Source organism: Watersipora subatra, chromosome 2 (genome assembly GCF_963576615.1).
Source record: "Watersipora subatra chromosome 2, tzWatSuba1.1, whole genome shotgun sequence".
Lineage (NCBI taxonomy): Eukaryota > Metazoa > Bryozoa > Gymnolaemata > Cheilostomatida > Watersiporidae > Watersipora > Watersipora subatra.
The window spans coordinates 69,883,620-69,892,536 of record NC_088709.1 but is presented as its reverse complement, the minus strand read 5'-3'; positions in this window follow the sequence as shown (position 1 = coordinate 69,892,536).

The following is an 8,917-nucleotide window of genomic DNA, read 5'->3' as shown; positions in this document are numbered from 1 at the left end:
AATAATATGTACGTCAATAAATATGCATAACACCGCAACTTGGCTGCAATGGCCGATGACATCACTGGATGAAGAACAGGAAGTGCAACGATTGACATCTTTTTGGAGTAAACATTTTCTTCTGAACTTTATCAATGCAATCAAAAATTCTCAATTTTAATTTTGAAACATCCCTGCAGCCAAATCACATAAAACAACATGCAGAAAGTCAAAAGAAGGAAAATACAACGATTATATAACGATTTTTAAAACTTTATGCAATGGACAATTTCAAAATATTGGTTTTTAAAGGTTTATAGGAAGTATTTGCCAAATAATGACATCAATATTAGTTGTACGTCCTACTCAATAAATAGTGAGTAAGAGTTGCAACATTTTCGATGATATCAAAACATTTTAATCTTTTTATGAAAACGCTTTGATAAATATAATTAGCTCGTGTAATACATTGAACTTTGAAACAGAGAGCTACATTGCAAATCTCACAAAAAGTGATGGTTTTAGATGTGTGTGAATTTTTTAGTTAACTATATCATGACTATTGTGTCACACATGCAAGAGTACACCACATTTCATCCAACATATATAACAAGAATTTTAATCTAATTTTTAATTTAAGAGCTTTTAATCAAAAGCTGTAAAGGTTGACTTGCACAAAATAAATTCACATTACAGGTGTATAGTATCAAAAGATTGACCATGTCTTACTCTGCTGTGTTGTTGGTGCAAAATATGTGTAAATGTAATTGCAATTTTTAAAAGCTCTAAATCGAACAGTTAATCGCTGCCGGTTGGAATCAATTTATTTTACTGACGTAGGCTAATCCAGCATTTTTGGTTATTGTTTTGACAACTGATGTTCTCACGTGAAATTGAAGGCCAATACAAGGCTCAATAGAAAAGTTCTCGTAGCATTAGTTTATGACAAACACTTCGGGTTTTATCGAGAAACCCATATCAAATATAGATGCTCGCTAATTTACAGCTTTGTTTCGGCTTGGTCTAATCATCTAGTCGTTATCTGATCATGAAACTTGGAGAACTTGAACCATTTTTCGCCTGAGTTTGAGGGCATAGCATATTTAGCTGACTTTAGACTCTTACAAATTCAAGAATATACCAGTCAGAGGTATAGATTCTTTTGTGTTTACACACAATTTGTATATTTACACAAGCAAACGAATGAAAAATTTCAGAAGAATAATGTGGGAGATAACTCCGACCGAAAATGATCAAAAATGCTTTTTTAGCGACTATTCAAAAACAATTATTGCTCCTAACATATAATTTGCCTTTGTTTCTGTTATTATTTCTGAATTTCCCCAAGGCTCAGCTATCTAACACTAGTCTCGTCATCTCTGTAGATGCATCGGGTCAGCGTATAGAAGCCATAAGCCTGCAAGATTAACGTCTTAGTCGAAATACTGCAATAGTAAAGGTCCAGGTCAACTTGTGGTTTCAACAAAGTCACACATTTTTCTCATGTTTACACCAATTCACATATGCAGATTTTATTAAAACCATCTAAAGTTTGTGTTTCATACTGTAAACCGCTTAAAATTGAGTTTCAAATGGCCTCCAAACACCTTTTTAAATTGCCTTAATTAAATGAGATGATCCCGCTTGTCAAGCTTTAACTTTTCTGATTATTATCCTTTCATTATCAAATTTTCTGTTTTCTTTTGGTTTTTGATTGTGATAGTAATGAAGCTTGAATTATTTTATTAACATATATTCCTAAATGTTATCAATTGTTGTAGCTTCAAATGCATATGTTTTGCCTGAGTTGGTCGTAGGTGGTGGCACCACTGCTAATAAAAAACCGCTCTTGTGGGACCCAGCAGATGTCTTCTCGCTTTGATCATGTGAAATTGTTTGTTGAGCCTTTGCACATGAATCTCACATTAACATCATTGTTCTCTTGATCATAGCCAATTGCCATCCTCATATACTACCGACCATCATATATACAGGCCAGATATTGTCCAGGTTGAGGTGTTAAGGTATTGCTGGTAACATGTGAGTCATCAGTCTTCTCAACTTTATATCTTTGTAGCATACATTTTTTTCAACAAGTGGTGAAAGTTTTCAAACTTCAATGGCTTACCTACTGAGTGGCTTGAACCAGTGCTGTTCCCGACAACCAATGACTCGTTGTGTTGATTTGAGCCTTGGCTCCAAAATCGCTGCCTAATCTGCGGCTTCATCAGTGGGTACATAAAACACCTCCACCCCAGCAATGTTTTCCCTAGCATACTTGTACAGTTGCTCAGTACTGAGCAGTCTTTCTTTTCCTGACTTAAAGGTTGACCTGCAACAAAATTCACATTACAGTTATTTGGTATCAGAAGATTCACCATGTCTTACTCTGTTGTGGTGTAGGTGCCAAATGTGTGAAAATGTAATTACAAGCTCTTAAAAGCTCAAAAACGAAAAGCTGCCGTAGGTTCGAATCTCTCTATTTCTTGGACGTAGACATGATATTTGGTTATTGTCTTGTCACGTGATGTTCTCATGTGAATTAAAATGCCAATAAAAAGCTCAATGTAAAACTTATCGTAGAACTGGTTTATGACAAACACTTCGGGTTTTACCGAAGACACCGTATCAAATATAGATGCTTGCTACTTTACCGTTTTCTTTTGGTTTGGTCTAATCGGCAAGTCGTAATCTGATTATGTGACCCAATACATCGCAAACAATTTCTGCAGCACTTTTCGGTTACAATCCAAATCGTAAAATCCGGATAACGCATTTTAGATTGTATACATACATTCCAGAGAACGCTCATCAGATTCATTAAAAAAACCTACCTCAAGTGACTCATGTGAATTATTTCAGTGATGGATCTGGCGCCCAATACAAGAATTACAAGAACTTTGCCAACTTATGTTACCATGAGCTTGATTTCAATCTTACAGCATCTTGGAGCTTCTTTGCCATCTCACATGAAAAAGGTCCGTGAGATGGGATTCGCGAGGTGGTCAAGAGACTGGCCACCCGTTAATCCAAGCAGTTAGTTAAGTCAGGAAAAGAAAGACTGCTCAGTGCTAAACCACTGTGCAAGTATGCTAGAGAAAACATTGCTGGGGTGGAGGTGTTTTATGTACTCACTGAAGAAGTCGCAGAACAAGCAGCGGATTAAAAACCAAGGTTCAAGGCAGCACAACGAGTCATTGGTTTTCAGAACTTGCACTGTTTCAAGCCGCTCAGTAGAACAGCCATTGAAGTTTGCAAACTTTCACCACTGGTTGATGAAAAATGTATGCTACAAGAATACAAAGTTGGGAAGACTGATGACTCACATGTTACCAGCAATACCTTAACACCTCAACCTGGACAATATCTGGCCTGTATATATGATGGTCGACGGTATATGAGGATGGCAATTGGCTATGATTGAGAGAACGTTTGTGTTAATGTGAGATTCATGTGCAAAGGCTCAACAAACAATTTCACATGGCCACAGCAAGATGACATCTGCTGGGTACCACAAGAGCATGTTCTATTAGCTGTGGCGCCGCCATCTACCACCAACTCAGGCAAAACATATGCATTTGAAGCTACAACAACTGATAACATTGAGGAATGTAAGTTAAGAAAATATTTTAGGCTCGTTACTATCACAATCACAAATCAAAATTACACGGCATATTTGAACTTGATAGGATAATATTCTAATAATCAGCCAAGTTAAAGCTTGACAAGGGGGGATAACCTCATTTGATTGAGGCAAGTTTTAAAGGAGTTTGGAGGGTGTTTGTAACTCAATTTTCAGCATTTTACAGGCTGAAACACAAACTTGTGATAGTTTTAATGAAATCTGCATATGCTAATTGGTGTAAAACATGAGAAAAATGTGCGACTGTTGAAACCGCAGGTTGACCTTGACCTCTCCTTTTGCAGTAATTCGACAAAGACCTTATTCTTGTATGGCTTCCAGACGCTGACCTGATACATCTACAGAGAAGATGAGACTAGTTTTGGATAGCTGAGGCATGGAGAAATTTAGAAATAATAACAGAAACAAAGGCAAATTATATGATAGGAGGAATAATTGTTTTTGAATAGTCGCTAAAATAGCATTTTCGTTCCTTTTTGGTTTAAGTTATCTCTCCCATTATTTATCCAAAAATTTTCAAACCTATTTGTTTGTGTAAATATAGAAACTTTGTGTAGACACAAAAATCTAGATATTTAACTTGTATATTCTTCAGATCATATGAGTCTAAATTCAGCTACATGTAGATGTGCTATGCCCTCAAACTCGGGCTACAAATGGTCAATGTTGAAATCTTCTTAGCACCTGAACCAATGACCCTAGAATATCAAAATTTGGGATATAAGCGCTTTTCAATATGGGCAACAACATATTAAAAAAATCATCAAAATCTGAGACTATGAGGTTTTTTGAGTTAAACTTGGTAAATTATATGCCAAATATATTTTTGCAAAACTACAATTTTTAAAATAAAGCCAAAACATGTGTGCTTAACTGAAATGGTTGATTTTTACAGTCTCATTTTTATTTAATGAGTTTCCAACATACTTTTAATTTGTCCATGAATGACATTTGAACGAAGATAGCAACAGGGATTCACACAAACATCTATTAACAAGGGGACAAAAAGATTCTCACTTTTACCATATATCTGAAAAATATTAGGAAAACTTGGAAATGTTTATAATACAATAAATTCTTTATACTTCAAAGTTTAGTATGTCATAACTCAAATTATTTTAGAGTGTTTTTATCATGACCATGTCTAATAGTTGTTGAGACGAATTGTTGAAAAAATGCAACCAGATGCGAAAATTCAATTATTATCACAATTTTCTTATTACACACGCTGTCTGTTGGCATGTAGCAGCCACAAGTAAAAAGGCTTGACCTCAATATTAATTAACATCTATGTAGCCAGGTGCCCTTTTTGAAAACCCGCAAGGTTGGCCTTGGTGTCATGAAAGCAACCAGCATGAAGTTTTGGCCTTCAGTTACCACAGTTCTTAGATGGGTTATTTAAGAGACAGGAGTGGTTTTGAAGTATTTGACGGTGCGATTTATAAGATTTTGAAGCGATGTTGAGGCCTTCACCGTTGGTTTGCACCTTCTTTAAAAACTCCATGTATCAGGAGGGGAGGAGTCTACAAATGCTATAATATAGTTATTTTGATTATACTTCAACATTAGTCGTATTGGATGATGTAGCAATGGAAATGTGAGTGAAGCCAAGATTAATTAGTATAATCAGCTTGCATTCAGCTCTGTATTTGGCCAGATCATCAAGCCAGTCCATAAAACAATGTTACTTAATCAACCTCAGAGCTAACCTTTAGAGCTAATTGTGGTGTACCAATTCATTGCCTATAGTTGCTGGGACAGGCACAAATTTCTGTCTGTTAAGGTATAAACACACTAGGCGATATTTAGAGCGATATCGCGCTGCGTGGCGCTAATCTGCGCTAGAATTCACCCAGCGTGCTCATCCAGAGCGATAACGTGAGACTTTCTCTGCACAACTTTATCGCTAGCGAGATGCATTTCGATTGGTTGGATTTTACCAGAATGCAATTTTATGGCGGGTAATTATTTCTTATCGATGTTCACCAACGTACAGCAGCGACAATTTGCTATTTTGTTAATATTGAAACATCTTCAGAACGAGCACTGAGTTGTTCATAAATTTAATAATAGCACTCCCAGTCATGTGCATCATAACAAACAAAAATTACAAAAAATCCAAGTTGAAAACCAACATTTGGAGTCAATCGTTGCGCAGGTTGACCATCTTGAGAACGGTAAATATTTAATACATTAGGCCTAAATATAAAAAACCACTACAAAATAAAACATGTATAAAAATTGTGAAAAACATTACAGTTAAAAATGCAATAATCGTTTTTCTTATAATTATCTCCTTGTAGTGTAGGCAGTGTACAATCCGTGAAAGTGAGATAGGTTTAATAACAAATGCGTAAGTTGTTTACGTTGTCGCCTAGACGGCGCCGTATTGACTGACCTAAATTTATTAACAACTCCGAAGAAACTAATGACACGGAATTTTATCGGCAGTTTGTGGGCGTGCCCATTATATCGCTTGCTAGTGAATCGCTCAAGTGTGTTTATGCACACGCTAGCGATATCTCCGCCCTCCTCATGACGCTCGCGATAAAATCGCCTAGTGTGTTTATACCTTAACTCCCTTTATTCTTAGCCCTGCCTAATTTAGGTGCAGGTGACCAATGGACTGAGAAATATGGGTCGGAGTGGTCAAGTTTCAGCTGATTGCCGGGTTTATCCTGTGGGCCTATAAATACACCTATTTATGAAGCAAGACTAACACTAATCGTCACAGTATTTCTAGATGTGACAGAGATGTTATTTACGGCTGCTGCAGTCAAAGCAAGGCCAATGTTATTACAGCTGCTTATCTAGTATATTTTGCAATATTATCACATACTAGTTATATACGCATTATGTGGCTCTCAGCCTGAAGGGCCAGGTTTGTAAGGCAGAGCTAGTTAAAGAGTGGTAGAACACACATGTGAATAATAAAGCCTGCTCTGTAACACTTACTAGAACCAACATGTACATTCAAACATAAAACATTAAAAATACCTATTTTTGTTACGGTATATGCATGCATGCTATATGCTGACCTTAGAGCAAATCAGATGATGCAGTTTACAGAAAGCTGTTTGGAAAATAGAACTGTCTGGGCCCTAGCTTGTATATTATTTAGCCGTTTGGCCTTGGTGCTAGAATTTTTAAGATAACACAATGGCAGTTTGAACGAGTTAGAATAAATAAATGCAGGGTTAAATCCAGATATATATATATACATATATATATACACGAATCTCAATGTTTGTCTGTCTGTCATTCATTCACCAAATTATAGCGATAAAGCCTTAGCAATGAGAAAATCGCCTTGCAGTATATTGGACTCATGACATTCAGACCGCAAGTCTACTAACAAGAGTGACTAACCACAAGGCTAAGCCATTCTTATCTCTCCCATCACTCTTACCATATACAGTAAACGCTCCTATAACGTAGGCCTATACCTCTTAGAACTAAAGGCCTATACCTCTTAGAACTAAAGTCTAGACGACATACATTTCTGTAAAGTTTTTGCTTCCGACTACCAAAAAAATTCCATATTACATGCTAAGTCGAGTGAGTTCTCAACTTTGATTTAAACGTTAGTTTATATTGATTGCTTTACATGTAAGAGAGAAGACTATGTGAATATAGCATTATACATATTATGTATATATTTTTCGTAGCAATCTAGTTGGTTGTGACAGATTGCCAGATGTACCGACAAAATAGAGAATAGGGTAATTGTGCAATGTTCATAAATATAAAGGCGATTGATTGGCGCAGGTGTTACAGCGTAAGTCCACCAATGTGAATGTAACGAGTGGGAGTATCATCACTAGTTCTATTTTTTCCTAACCTTGACCTCTGAATACAGATAGGTGATGAGCAGGCAGAACAGCTTTTGTAAAATATTTTGTTGTTTTGTTTCCTTGTAGACATAAAATATTTGTTATTAGTTTTCCTTTGCAGATTATACATTGTTGTTTAGAAAAATTAGTAAATCGTTGTAAATGAATGTCAAAGATGTACGCTGCCCAAGTTATTGTGGAAGTACAGAAAAATGGTAAAAAACAAATGAGGTTGATCAAAAACAGAGAAAAGTTGTCAATGCACCCTAATATTACTGCAGTTACAGTACACCCCACATATTTAAAAAAAAATTACGTCAAGTTTTTCCTCTTTGTATGCCCGAAAGGTCAGTTTGGAAAGGTCTTTGAATGGGTTGTGCAATTCACATGTATTTTACTGTTCTTATATTGTACAATCAATATATTGTAAACTTCACTGGAAAATATTATTTATGCTGCAGGAGCTCGTAATGTAGGCCTACTGTATATTCTTTCAACGATTGGAAAAGCCAAGTTGCACTTCCTATAGGTAGCTAATTGATATTACCTTTGGTGTTTTGTTTTTTTTAAATCTAATTTTTACCATTATACATTTTTAGTTGGTAGTTTTCAATGGATTTCAATTTTCAATTTTCAATTTCAATTTCAAAGGTCCTGGTACACTCATGTTTCTGGTTTTCCTAAGATTCGATCACTAAATATACATATGACTAACAATATACAGTGTCGTATACGCTTTCACTGCCGTATGCTCAGTTATGTGAAATATATGGTCGACTGCGCATTTTCGCGAACTTCCCAGTAATTGCGTAGTAGCCTGATTTTATTATCCGTTGACAACATAACCAGTGATATTTAGGACTTTTATGGTATTGACAATGTTGTCCAAAATTTGTTGTATAAAATTAGCATTGAATCACAAGATAATTTTAATTTTTTGTTTGGAAATTTCCAACCGAAAAAAACCAACATTATTGTGTAAGTTTTATGTAAGAACCTTCCGAGATACATGTGAATTGGATTACCTATCATAAGCAGAGTAGGATTAAGTCTGTCATTAAATATGTCATTAATATTAGTTTTAGCACTGGCTCACATTCAATCATCTGTTAAAGTATTCATGATGTTTTTCGTCATTAGTTAGTCTTGCCTAAGGTATGTTATGGTATGCTATTATAAAGCAATTATGCTGTGGTTTTTGTATCTGTTTTTGTCGCTGATGAGTTATGCTAGTAGCATTGTTTTGCTGGAGTCAGTGAGCTACGTATGCTTTAACAGTAAAGGAGAGTATCACAACAGAGCTGAAGATGAGAGGCATTTGGTGAATTTTAGTAGACCAAGATACATAACTTACATTAGACAACAGATAATTACTTATGTTGATGATATTATAGCTAATTCAGATTTACTTTTTTTTTCATTAAACCGACAAAAAATAGCAGCACTGACTCTGATGGTAGTG